Source organism: Corvus kubaryi, unplaced genomic scaffold (assembly GCF_017639235.1).
Source record: "Corvus kubaryi isolate FWS band 111438036 unplaced genomic scaffold, C.kubaryi_AGA036_p1.0 split1-131, whole genome shotgun sequence".
Lineage (NCBI taxonomy): Eukaryota > Metazoa > Chordata > Aves > Passeriformes > Corvidae > Corvus > Corvus kubaryi.
Genome location: NW_024582073.1, coordinates 6536739 through 6548747, shown reverse-complemented (window position 1 = coordinate 6548747; position 12009 = coordinate 6536739). Strand labels below are relative to the sequence as shown.

The window sequence follows — 12009 nt, the reverse complement described above, 5'->3', positions numbered from 1 at the left end:
ACGGAGCGAAAAGCGCTCCCCAGAATGGTACAACACATTTCCCGTGGGCCTCCCTCCTCAGCCTCTCAATCGCCTCTGGTCAAGTGCGCGTTTGCCTGGGTACAGCCCTGGCAGCCGCGCCGAGCTCCCCCGGACTGCGGCGGGAGCGGGGAGCCGCCACCCCGGCTCCCACCCCGCTTCACGGCTGCCTCATTAACATTCCCTTCCCCACTTGCCCATTGGCACAGTCTAATTGGAATGCAGAGAGAAGAAAAGTCTATCATTTAAAGTGAGCTCAGGATGCAGGCAGACAAGGAAACAAACCTCGCTTCCCCCCCCCGCCTTTCCCCCCCCCCCGCCTCAAATTGCATTACTTTCTGTTGTATTGTCTTTTCAAGCACGTTGCCCTCCTTTCGTATATGTAGTCCTGCTCTGGTAGTAACTGGATCGCTGCTAGGATTCATTCCCATTGATTTCAGGTTTTCCAGTACAAGTAGAACAGGACAGGCTTGATAATTAAAGATAAGGATTTATATTTAGTGTACCCTCATTTTGCGTTGTTAACTCGGAAATTATTAAGTAACGCTGGCAATAACATTTCAGCTTTTTTTTTTTCTTTTTAAACCAATCCTCGTCTATCTCCTTTCCTTTCAATCTCTTAACTGCCCAAAGCACCGTCTCAATTATCCTCTCTTAATGTCACTGGCCTGCTTATTGTGTTTAACTGAAATTATTCTGATGCAGTTTGGTTCTGAACCAATATTAGTTCCAAAATTAACATGTGAAATAGGATGCACAGACATGGGGGGGGGGGGGGGGGATGGGGGGGGGGGGGCGGCGGAGGGGGAGGGAAAAGGGGGGGGAAAAATTTCTTATGTTGCCTGTAGAAATGGGGTGTTCCTGCTTCCTAATTGTTGCAGCTTGCAATTGGAGGTGTCCTTGTTTTCCTTCTCCTTTAGAGGTTTAATGACTCCACAATAGAGGATGAGAAGCAAAAGAAGGAAGAAAAACACTTGGGCTATCAAGACAATTTGTTCCTTCCAACTTTGAAATATTTCATGACTTGGAGTAAGACTGGGAAGAGAGAGGGAATAAGCTGAATGGCTTTGTTTTCAAATAACCAGTAAAATGACAGCCCGAACTGTGGAAAATGACAAAGGACACAGGAGCAAAAACTGAAATCTGAAAAACACGCATTCAGCAGCCATCTAACCCTGGCTGTGTCTAAGGTACAAAGCCCTCATCTTTCCCTGTCCAGATGTGAAAATGTGCTCTTTTCATTGTCAGTTAGGTATCTATGGTCAATCTAAAGTCTTCTTTGGATCTGCCTGTATGTCCCATGTATTAGGAGTTATTGACTGACACTACATGCAGAATCAACCCTCACAGTAAAGAAAACTAGTTTTAACTACTTGTCCTAAGAACAAGTGACTTCACAAATATCAAAATGGAGGACAAAAAAGAATCACTGAAAGTGAAGAATCTTCATGATTTATTCTTAAATGAAACACGTTATATAATCAAAGCAGAATGGTTTTTTTCCACAGGTATTCATGGCATTCCTTCTCAAAACACACTTCCAGTAATCATAACACTGAAACTATAATCTAATTTTCATATGCGAGTTGCATCAAAAAATAGAAAACCACATTCATTAAGGAAAACAGTCTCAGTGGCTCCTTGTTGCTGTGATAGGATATTGTCATTCTTCAAAGGCCACATGGGGTAGGTATGTATTTATAATGAGCTTGTGCTCATACATTTTCCCAAGAAAAATGTGCTGGGTTTTAGGCTCTAACCACAATTATTACCCATGATGTTCTTTGAGATTTACCATAGCTTCATGCACTGAAGTCATGCCTCAGATTTGAAATTTTAAAATAACCCCTCATTCCCATTTTAAACAAGCTGGGCAGCCCTATGGGGTATCCCATATCACAGGAAAGCTCAGTACAGGGACAAACTCCTGCGGCAATGTGAAAAATCAGAGGCAGTATAATTACTAGCAGAGAGAAAGGTTTTTCTGCTAGTCCCACACACTTATAACCTGTGCTGCTGGTGAGCTAGAAAGCATTTGGGGAGAAAACTATGGTATTGCTGGGGTGTTACTGGGTCTTTTGGGTTACATGCAAGCATAGCTAACAAATGCTAGACGTGTTTGCTCTAGTTGGTTAGAAAAAGTGTGCTTGAGCCCCCTCAGGTGCACAGTCAGCAGGGAACCCTTCTCCCTTTCTGTGTTATAATTTGTGGTATGGTATTGAATGCTGTCATTCATTATTGAATTTCAATTAACTCTAAGTGATATGCGGCACCTAACACGTCACCTGGGTTTGTGAGACTCTCCTGAGTCCTGATGCAAGCACCCTGGAAGGTGGGGAGTCGTGCCCTTGGTTTGAATAGGGCTTGAAATAGTCCATAGAAAGGCAGCAGGTCTACAAATGGTTTCTTTCAAACTATAAATAAAATATTTTACTTAAGAGGTTTTATTTCTTTTGTGCTATATTTGCTGCAATATATAAATAGAACTCAATCCCTGGTTTGATATTTTAAAAATCTTAAAAACAAACAAAGGACCTTACAATCCTATTATTCCCCCTTGCCAAGGATCTCAAAACTCTGCACAGGCTGATAAATGATGTTTCAGAATTCTTTTGTGAGATTGGAATGACTTCCTCTGTGAGCACAAATTGAATAGCAGGGTAGGTATGTGACATTTCATAAGCACTTCTTACAGTTGAGAGGTAATAGAAACACAGGAGAGGTTAAGCCAAGGCTAGTCATTATCCAGACTGCAAAACACTAGATTGAATGCTTTCTTTAAAATTGTGCTTAAAAGAATCATTTATATGACAAAGTTACACCATCCTTCAGGCAAAATAAATTCCTCAGAAACAATACCTCTGATTTGTAGCCACTAGGGAGGTGGCAGTAATCATTTTCTGTCATGGACATAATCAAGTAATGCAAAACAGAACTTAACACATAATTCTGATCTGGGGTACCTTCTGCAGTATAACATTTCCAGAAAAAATGTGGCAGATTGAGGTAATCAGCATTTACTTTGTACTACTTGAGAATAATCCCCACCCTTATATCTAGGCCAGCAGCACTCTGAGCTGTAAGGATATAAACAATAATCATTGCAGTTCAATGAAGTGATGCATATGTGTGAAAATTGAAGTGATATATCAGAAATTTTTGTATGTGATATGCAGTGGATTTTTTTAGTATAAATTATGCTTTTTAAAAATGCTTTTATCTCTAAAAAGGCATGAAACATTTCAATATTATTTTAATTTTTATAGACTGTTTTATCCTTCTTAAACTTCTCTTTATATTAATTAAATAGTTAAATATATGCTCAAGTGTTTGAGATATGTATCCAAGACATAATTTCTACGTAATTTTAAACATGTATGTTGTTTTCTTTTTGTAAATAATGATGAAAAAAAAATTGAAGGGGCAATTAGTTTTTGACCTAGTCAGTCCCTAAACTGGCTCATTATGCAGGTACATGACTGCTGATCTGAGAGAAAGGAAGGAAGAAGCTGGCTTTTCTCAGGAACCCCATAGAATGATGATGGAAATCAGATTTCTGTAAGAAGAGACGATTCAGGTGTCCAAAACTCCTCCTCCTTATGCAAAATTGCAGCCCAAATTTCTCAGAGAGTTGAAATTGTTTTGAGATGCACAACCCAACAGTAGATGCTAGTGTAACAAGAAAGCAAGAAAAATCTTACAACTTTATGCAGTATCCACTTTTGTAAGGGTCTGAGCAAATCTTAGAGTTTTCAATCTGTGACACTTACGGGTTGGGAAGAGTTGCTGTGCTCATTCAAAAGCTCTAGCTACCATACAGTCTTCCTGATGGAAGAACAAAAGCAAAGTGCCAGTGCCAGCTTCATTTCAGCTGTGTGTAATCAGCTTTAAGTTACTTTCCAATGTGCACTGAGAAGTTCAGCAGAACAGGAAATTGAAATGAGCTTTCCCACCTTGAACATTGATGAATGTTTCTTCTTTCCCAGGATTATACTTCTCCCAGATCTGAACCTTAAATACCTCACGAGGCTTTTTAGCTTTCTCCAAGCACGCAGATATCTACAGAAAGAGTTAGCAGAGAGTCTTTGCTGTCTATCAGGAGTAGTGAAACTTTCATCATCCTTTTAGAGTAGCTCTTCCTTGGCGGGAGAAATGTAAGACAAGAGACAGAGGGCGATACAACACGTTCACCAGCTGGGACAGGAAAGCTCAGGTAAATAGAACTGGCTAATCGCTCTTGGTCTCAGTTGAGAGGAAGGGGAGATCTGCTTTTATAAAAGTAACAGTTTTCTTCATCTGCAAATCCCTGTTTTCTGCTTTATAGCTATGGCTAAAATGAGTTTACAGCAAAATGAGACCTTTGCTGGAGTAGACAAGACAGAATGCTGAAAATGAAAATATATGTTAAATTGTTCTATAAATATAATTACTTTTGTGTTATTTATATAAATACAGTTTATCTTTCAGCTGTTCACTCAAGTATTCCTTGGACTCTGAAGATTTTTTTAGTATAAAGCAACACAGATCTGTGATGTTTCATGTTTCAAGTGTCCAGTTTGGGGCAAGTAGAGCCTGTTTATTAGAAAGTTAGAAATATACTTAATTTCTAAAAATCAGAGTTACAACACAGAACCACTTTGAGTTTCATTTTGTTTGAATATATTTTGAAGCTCAAAATCAAATCCATTTCTACTTCTGCAATGAAATTGATATTCAGAGAAAATTTTACAGAGGTAGGGCCAGTTCAGATCAACCCTTTCTCTAGGAGTACAAAGAAAGGAAAGACACTAGACTTCTGCCACTTTGTGTGGCCTACAAAATTGCCATGTGCTGACTTTGCAGCCTGGTAATATGATAAATCATTTGTCAATGGTTATCTTTGTTTCTGCAAAGGCCTCATCTCCCCTTGTCACTTGCAGATACTGGCCACCCTAAATAATGTTCAATGCACACGAATTTATCAATGGCCACAGGATTTGCCAAAGCCTCAGGGCCTCAGAAAACCTCTTAGAGAATGTGCTTCTGCACACCTCTTTCCCCCACCATAATGCAGGCTGCAGGCAGATGACACAATTGAGGAGTGATATTTCTATGTTTAAAATATTTATTTAATTACTTAAATTCTGCTTCTGGAGATTCAGTAATATGAAAGATCAGTAAAAACAAGCAGAAAGCTAAATGGAGTGTCATATGACAAACAAAGTGATTAAGGAGGGATGAACTTTTCAGACAAACTGGTTCAAAAAGTACTGTCTTTTGTAAACAAGCACAAGTCTCTCTAGAACAAGAAGCACAAAACAGACCTTCAGATTGCCTGAAAATTGCTGAAATTGGCTGTTCTGGCAGTACCAGTTTTTGAGTGGAAAATAATCATGGGGTGTTTATTCCTACTAAGAGTGCATTCAAATTTTAAATTTAAAAAAATTGATGCTTTTCTAAATTCCTTATATAAAATAAATTCCGTCCTTTGGCCTAATTTCAGTGCTGCTCAAGAAAATGGCCAGAATTCAGTTAGCAGTCTGTTCAGTAACTTCTCCTAGTCAGAAAAGCTTTTGTTGCTGGTCCAAGACTACATTATCTTGGGTGGCAAAAAGCGTGCATTTTAAAAGTCATTCTGCCTCCCAGGACTTCAAAGAGTTTCCTCCTGTCTTTGACTAATGTTAGCTAAAACACACACAAAGGTGTTCTTCTATCACTAACAACAAATAATCGAAAGACAGTTCTAACATGAAATGTCTTGCCTAGCTTCAACAACAACAACGACAAAAATCACATCACTCCATACTTGAGTTAACACAAATGTAGCTTCTTCATCGATGAAGTCTAGGAGGAAAAGTGTTGTGCTATGTCCCATGTTTTTTAGAAAAAAACATAAACCACATAATTGCTTAGGGGTGTAGCTGTAGTTTATAACAGTCTGCTCACATTTTGCAGAAGCATGGAGCGATATATAAATATATCTGGGTTAATTAACTGTCATTACAATATTTTTATGCGTTTAAAAGAAGAATTTAGCTTTTCAGCACACTGCAGATGACATATTATGCAGGATGACAATGAAATCATAGTAAAGACAATTGCATAAACAAACTGCTGGATTTCAGTGCCTGCTCTATGTATTGCTGTTTCCTAAATTCCCCCTTCCTACACCAACAGATAGAGAGATCAGGAAGCTTCCAAGCTGGGCAGATGAGAACCGCCCCAGGTCCTGAGGAGCTGATTAGATGGGTTCTCAGCCTGCCCTGCTGGAGGAGGTTGAATTACCCAATGATTGCTCCTAGCATGCCCCTAAGCCGACAGTATGAACCCTTCTTTCACTCTTCCATGCTTGAGTGTAAGAGATCTTTATGTGGATGAAGGTTCTCCATCTCATCTCTGCACACTTCCAAACATGCAGGTGCCAAGTACAGCCCAGAGCCTGAGAAGAAGCTTCAGACTTCGGCCGCTGTCAGAACAGCTGCATTCTATTGCTTTGAGAATGCCCCGGGCTAAAATAAATAAATAACCAGATAAACGGATGGCAGTTCATATAAACAGTCCTGATTTACCTTCCTCTCCTTTAAAGCAATGAATCAGCAGTGAAAGAGTGATGACTCACTAGGGGAATCCAAAACATGCTTTCTCTTTCGTATGTGAGTCTGCAGTAGCCATCCATGCTCCAAAGTGGGAAAAAACTGGGCTGCATTTTAATATTCATTTCCACAAGGCTGAGTCAAAACTGCTTGTAAGTGCCAAGGGATTTTCAAGGAAAAACAGCTGCCCTCATGTGTCATGGATGTAGTGAGAATGTATAAATAGTTGCACATGGCAGATAGTTTATGTCAACACAGTATTGTATTTGTGAGCTTCTGGGTACCAACTGCTGGACACAAGAAAGCATCTGCAATAAAATTAATATGCTACTGTCTACAAAGTAAGCACTGTGTTACCCAAAAGCTCTGCATGGTGCTATTCAAGTTTGCCACACAAAAAGGGGTGCCCAGAGTTCATTAAACATCACCAAGATTATTTGAGAAGAGAGAGCTTGTTATGTCTTTTTAAATTGATTCTGTGGTACCTGGCTTTGTGCTCTGAGCTCATTCTGGTCTCTGTTGTCTCTCTAACAACCTGGACAGGTTCTCACCTTGGCTTGGTCAGTCCCTGGCATGGGCTGACAAAGTTGCATGCCCTGTTTAGGGAACATGGCAACAGGCCCCTCTTCCCTGTTTGGGTTTCCCTTTTTTCTCTGCACAATTTTCCCACTGTGCTTCCTGGCTTCAGAGCCTTCATTTGGTGCATTGCAAGTCCCCTTTTCCAGGGAAGCCCTAAGGGATGCTTTGGGTTGTACAGGGACAGCTCCTTCCCCACCCTACCGGGGGAGTGCAGGACCACATTTGAAGAAGGAAGCTTTTAGCTAACCCCAAATTGCCACTGTGTTGAAAAGCAGGCATGAACATGGCCAGATGTCGCAAACACGCTTGTTAGCTGGGACAAGATCCTCCCCAGTGCTGGCTCTGCCTAAGCACCTCCATCTGTTGCCACAAACACCAGAGGCAGAGGGACAGGGATCTGGGATGCAAGAGATTGAAGAGGCATGGAAGAAAAAAGTCTTTTTTTAATCTAATTTACCAAGTCACACAGCTTAAACTTCCAACTTTACACTCCTCACAGAATTCCCACTCCTTTCTTTTGCTTCACAGGCGACCAGGAACCTCATAGCAGCATATCCTCGGCTGTGCATTTTTTGAATTATGTATTTGCCCAACAGGATTATTTCCTTAAAAAAAAAGTGTAGGTGGCTGTTACAATTCCCAATCAATTTATTTTCAAGGAAAAAAATTGTAGCTGAATGGAGTCGTATTTAGTTTTTGACATTTTAAAGGACTAGCAGAACGTTCTGTCTATATAAGACCTTTCTACTGCTCTGAACCTAAAGCCTACCATAAAATCTGTAGCTAACTCAGAGATCAGTCTACCAAAAACCACCAACAGCGTACATTCAAGAAATTGAAGAAAACATGCAAGATAGTCTTTGTGCACTTTTTATATTAGAGATGCACCTGCAGCCCAATTTGGCAGACTTGTAGCTTTCACATACTTTCATTGGAGTAGTTTGGATTGCAGAGAACATCTTTCTTCTCTGGTTTTATGTTACTCAATCCAGTCCCTCATGAGTATATTCAAGAAATGGGGGGTATTATTTTTTTTTCTGCACAGCAGCAGGTCTGTCTTTAATTCAGCATAAACACAGTGTTTCGTCTACGTAATTCTTATAATGCATTAAAAAAAAATCAAATGCATCAAGCTATTCAAAGAGATGATAAAGATTTTTTTATTTAAATACATCTTTGCTATATAATCATCTTTCTTCTTCAGGGTGATTTTCTTCTCATCTTCCCGCATTTTCTACCAGCCTGTTCCATTTTAAGAAAAATATCACAGGCTTCAAGTTGCTCCTGTGTTACATCATCAAAACACTGGGAAAAATACTATTTCAAAGTTAATTGTTATTACTTTTAATTTTGTGAACATTATTTTGAATGTAAAATGAGTCTTTGGTGTTCCATCCCTTAAACTGAAAAAAAGTTTTGGCAATGAAGAATTTTGTATTTCACTAATACACCAGCAGCATTGAGAACAAGTCTCAAAAAATATAAACAGTGCTTGCAAAGCCATGAAAGTCTTCTCAAACGACACAATATGTTTAGTATGTTAGTATGTATAGGTTTTATTTGGCTGAAAATGAAAGAGTAAATTTAAGTTGATCCTGAATACTATTCAAACATATTATTTAAACAAAGACTGCTTGTTTGCAGTTTTCATTACTTTATATGTTTTGTACTTCAACTCTCTCAAAGTGCACTTTGTAAAACATTAATCATATGCAACCAGTTGCATATTGTTGCTGTGTTTCCTCAAGTTTTTATGTATCCTTACATTCCAGTCACCTGGCTAACCAGCTGTAGTGTTAAAACCCCAACCAATTCTCATGATTTCCACAGGGCCCATAATTCTTTCCAAGAGTTTTCACTTCAGAGACTGATTTGAAGGTGAGTTCTTTGGATATATTTCACAGAAGAATGGCAGGGACTAGCACATTATTCCACCCAAATACCTGTGTCTGAGCAAGAGCATCTGTAAACTGCAATTTTTTGGGAAAGAAATGTGAAGAAGCTTCAAAGCAGCTCAGATTCTGTTAACAGTGTGTAATTTGGCAATAGGAGCAACAAAAGTTGCTCAATAATGTTTGCACTTTTGAGATGGTAGGGTGAACACTTGATGGTAGGTAACTCCATGGTTTTAGTGCTATTAACCCAGATTTGTCTGCAGGTTGCTCTATACTGGTTGTATCAGGATGAATCCCCCTAAAAGCTTTATGATTTTCATATGGTATTTATAAAACATGTTTAAGATCTAAAGTTTTGCATATGCTCCACAATCTCTCTTCTGTACCTGTTATCTGATGGACTGGGGATGTAGAGGAAAATTAACACATTATCAACCAAAAAAAAAATGGAATTTTCTACATATATTGGTTTTGGAATAATCCTGAAGTATTATAAGACCATGGAAGGACTATTAACATAATGTATTTATACAAGGACAATGTACATTTAATCAGTACTTAATGGTGATATAATAATAGGTTTCCCCGTAGAGAATGACAATATGATTTTCATCTTCCTGAATTAATAATCTTGCAAAATACTGAAGACCATTTTTACATTTCACTCACATGCAGGAAGAAGAAATCTTTTTCTGAGCAAGTAAGGAAACCTCTAAAACAAATCAAAGATGTGGGCAGTGAGCACAGAGAACTAATTAACTCAAGGCAAGTAACCCAGGAAAATTAATGCTGAACTGGGGGGAGTTCAAAGACTTCAAGGGTAACAGTTTAAAATGAAGCATTTATGGCCTTGAATAGTTAAGACCTTGTGAATGACTATATTCTTTTCAGAAGGCATGAAACATCAAAGGCAAGGGGAACAGAAATAAATCTGTGCATATAAAGAACTGGGAAAGAGAAGGAAGAGCTTTCATTGTGTTCACAGAAGGGAAAGATTCCTCAAGATACTCAAAGTCTACTCAGGTGACAGTGACCACTACTACTGCACTATGAACAGGGGCATGGATGCAGGGAGATTGTCAAAGGAACATGTACAGGGGTCTGGATATGCTGCTGTGTCAGGATCTTCAGCACACAGTGTGTCCTATGTCTGCAAGGAGCTTCTTTTATACTGTTGCTAAAGTAAGTGTTCATTAATCAGAAAGAGAGAAGAGGGGTGGTTCTGAATCACTGTTGTAAAGTGGCACTGAAAAGCAATTGTGATCCTAGGACACACCAGGAAGATTTTTGCAGGAGAAATAAAAGTTTTAGTGCCTCAGTATAAGATGCTTATGTGGTCCTGTCAGGAATAATAATGATCAACTTCTAAATGGGTGTTTCAGAAGAAGGAAACAGAACCTCGGTCCAAAAGGGCCATGGAAATGACAGGATTACTTGTATTACAGAAGAAATTCAAGAGTTTTTTTCTTGTGCCTACAATAGTGAAGGCTGAAAAAAGAGAGGCAAAGAGAGATAGGAAGCTCTGACAAGGTGTCTTTAGGAAACACCAAAGCAAGAAAGAGATGTTGCTGCTCAAGGACAAAAAGGGGTGGGTAACCACAGGTCTTGAATAGATGTACCCATGAAAGCAGAGGGTTTCTAGCAAAGTGGAACACCTGCAACAGGACACTGTGAGAGAGAAAAACACAACTGTTGGTAAGCAAAAGGGAGCAAACCAGATGTTTGAGCATCATTTTTCTGGATGATTGTTGCTTTGGGATATATTTCTCATTTTTTGATTAAACTTTGAAAATACTGGAAACACCTCTTTCATCATCTTCAGCTATATTTTCTACTGAAAGGCAGTGTAGACTGGAAAAGCGATAGGCAGGGGCAGAGTGAGGTATTTTACTTCCATACATCTTGAATGTTTCAGCACTATTGTTTGGTGGTAGAAGAAAAATAAAATCTAATTAATGATAGCAACAATTTTATAATAAATATGGTACAAAACTGAGGGGCACACTTTATCGTAAGAGCCTACAGACACTGCTGATGAGTGTTAGTTTGGCAACATTGGTAGCATTTATTTCACAGATATTTAAATACCACCACTGTCCAGTTTTTGGATGGAGCTGTCTTGCAGAAAATTGTATTTTCAAACAAATAATGTGTATGCTGATTCCTTACATGTGATACCTGCCCTTTTCCAAGAAACTTCACTATGTCCACTTGTTATGGTTATGAAAAATATTTAGTATTAAAATATATTACCATGCCTGCTCTAGAGCTTTTAAACACAAAATTAACCCCTTTTTTTTTTTTTTAAGATTTCTTAGCTGGTTGAGACAAACTCTACCTTCTTCCAACAGACATCAAGAACAAACTACAGTTCCTTCCCTTGTTTCATAAGTTCAGGATTTTCCCTTTAAGGCTCAATATGGGTTCAGTGACATCACAGTTGTATATTTTATGACAACATATATTCTGAATGCCTCAGAAGAGTAAGATAGTGCTGACAGAAGTCAGAAAGAAGTGAGGTTTCTCAAGGTTCATGAAAATGTATGCATGGGTGAAGTTCAAGTTTGGAGTTTTTCTGCTGAACAGGAAAGCATTTTTACAGAACTGTCGAAGTATTTATAAAAAAATATTTTTAATAATATAGCATCTCATTTTACTGTATAGTAAAAATTACTGGCCTTACAGCATCACCATAATTTCTTTGAAATGCTACCAGCTCAAATTTACTTTTTCTCTATTAGACAGAATGAACCATGGCATATATGTGTGTGTGTGTGTGTATATATGTATAGACACACTAAAAAACTGTGATTGATTAGGCCTGATTTTGATTAAGCCCCAAAAGGGATGGAAGATAAAAGATGAATGAAAACTATTAGCAAAGTCATTTAAGAATGAATGTGGTTACAATCCATATCCTTTTTACTGTACCCAGAACTCTGAAG

At 38.6% G+C, this 12009-nt stretch overlaps 1 long non-coding RNA gene across 1 annotated transcript in view; it reads left to right on the top strand.

The window, feature by feature from the left end:
- The window catches only part of LOC121676489, a 47363-nt gene that overhangs the window by 1011 nt on the left and 34343 nt on the right, over window positions 1-12009 (top strand). Inside the window, exon 2 of the long non-coding RNA XR_006020488.1 lies at window positions 939-1208. This is a non-coding gene — a long non-coding RNA (uncharacterized LOC121676489). The remainder of the gene's footprint in view (window positions 1-938; window positions 1209-12009) is intronic.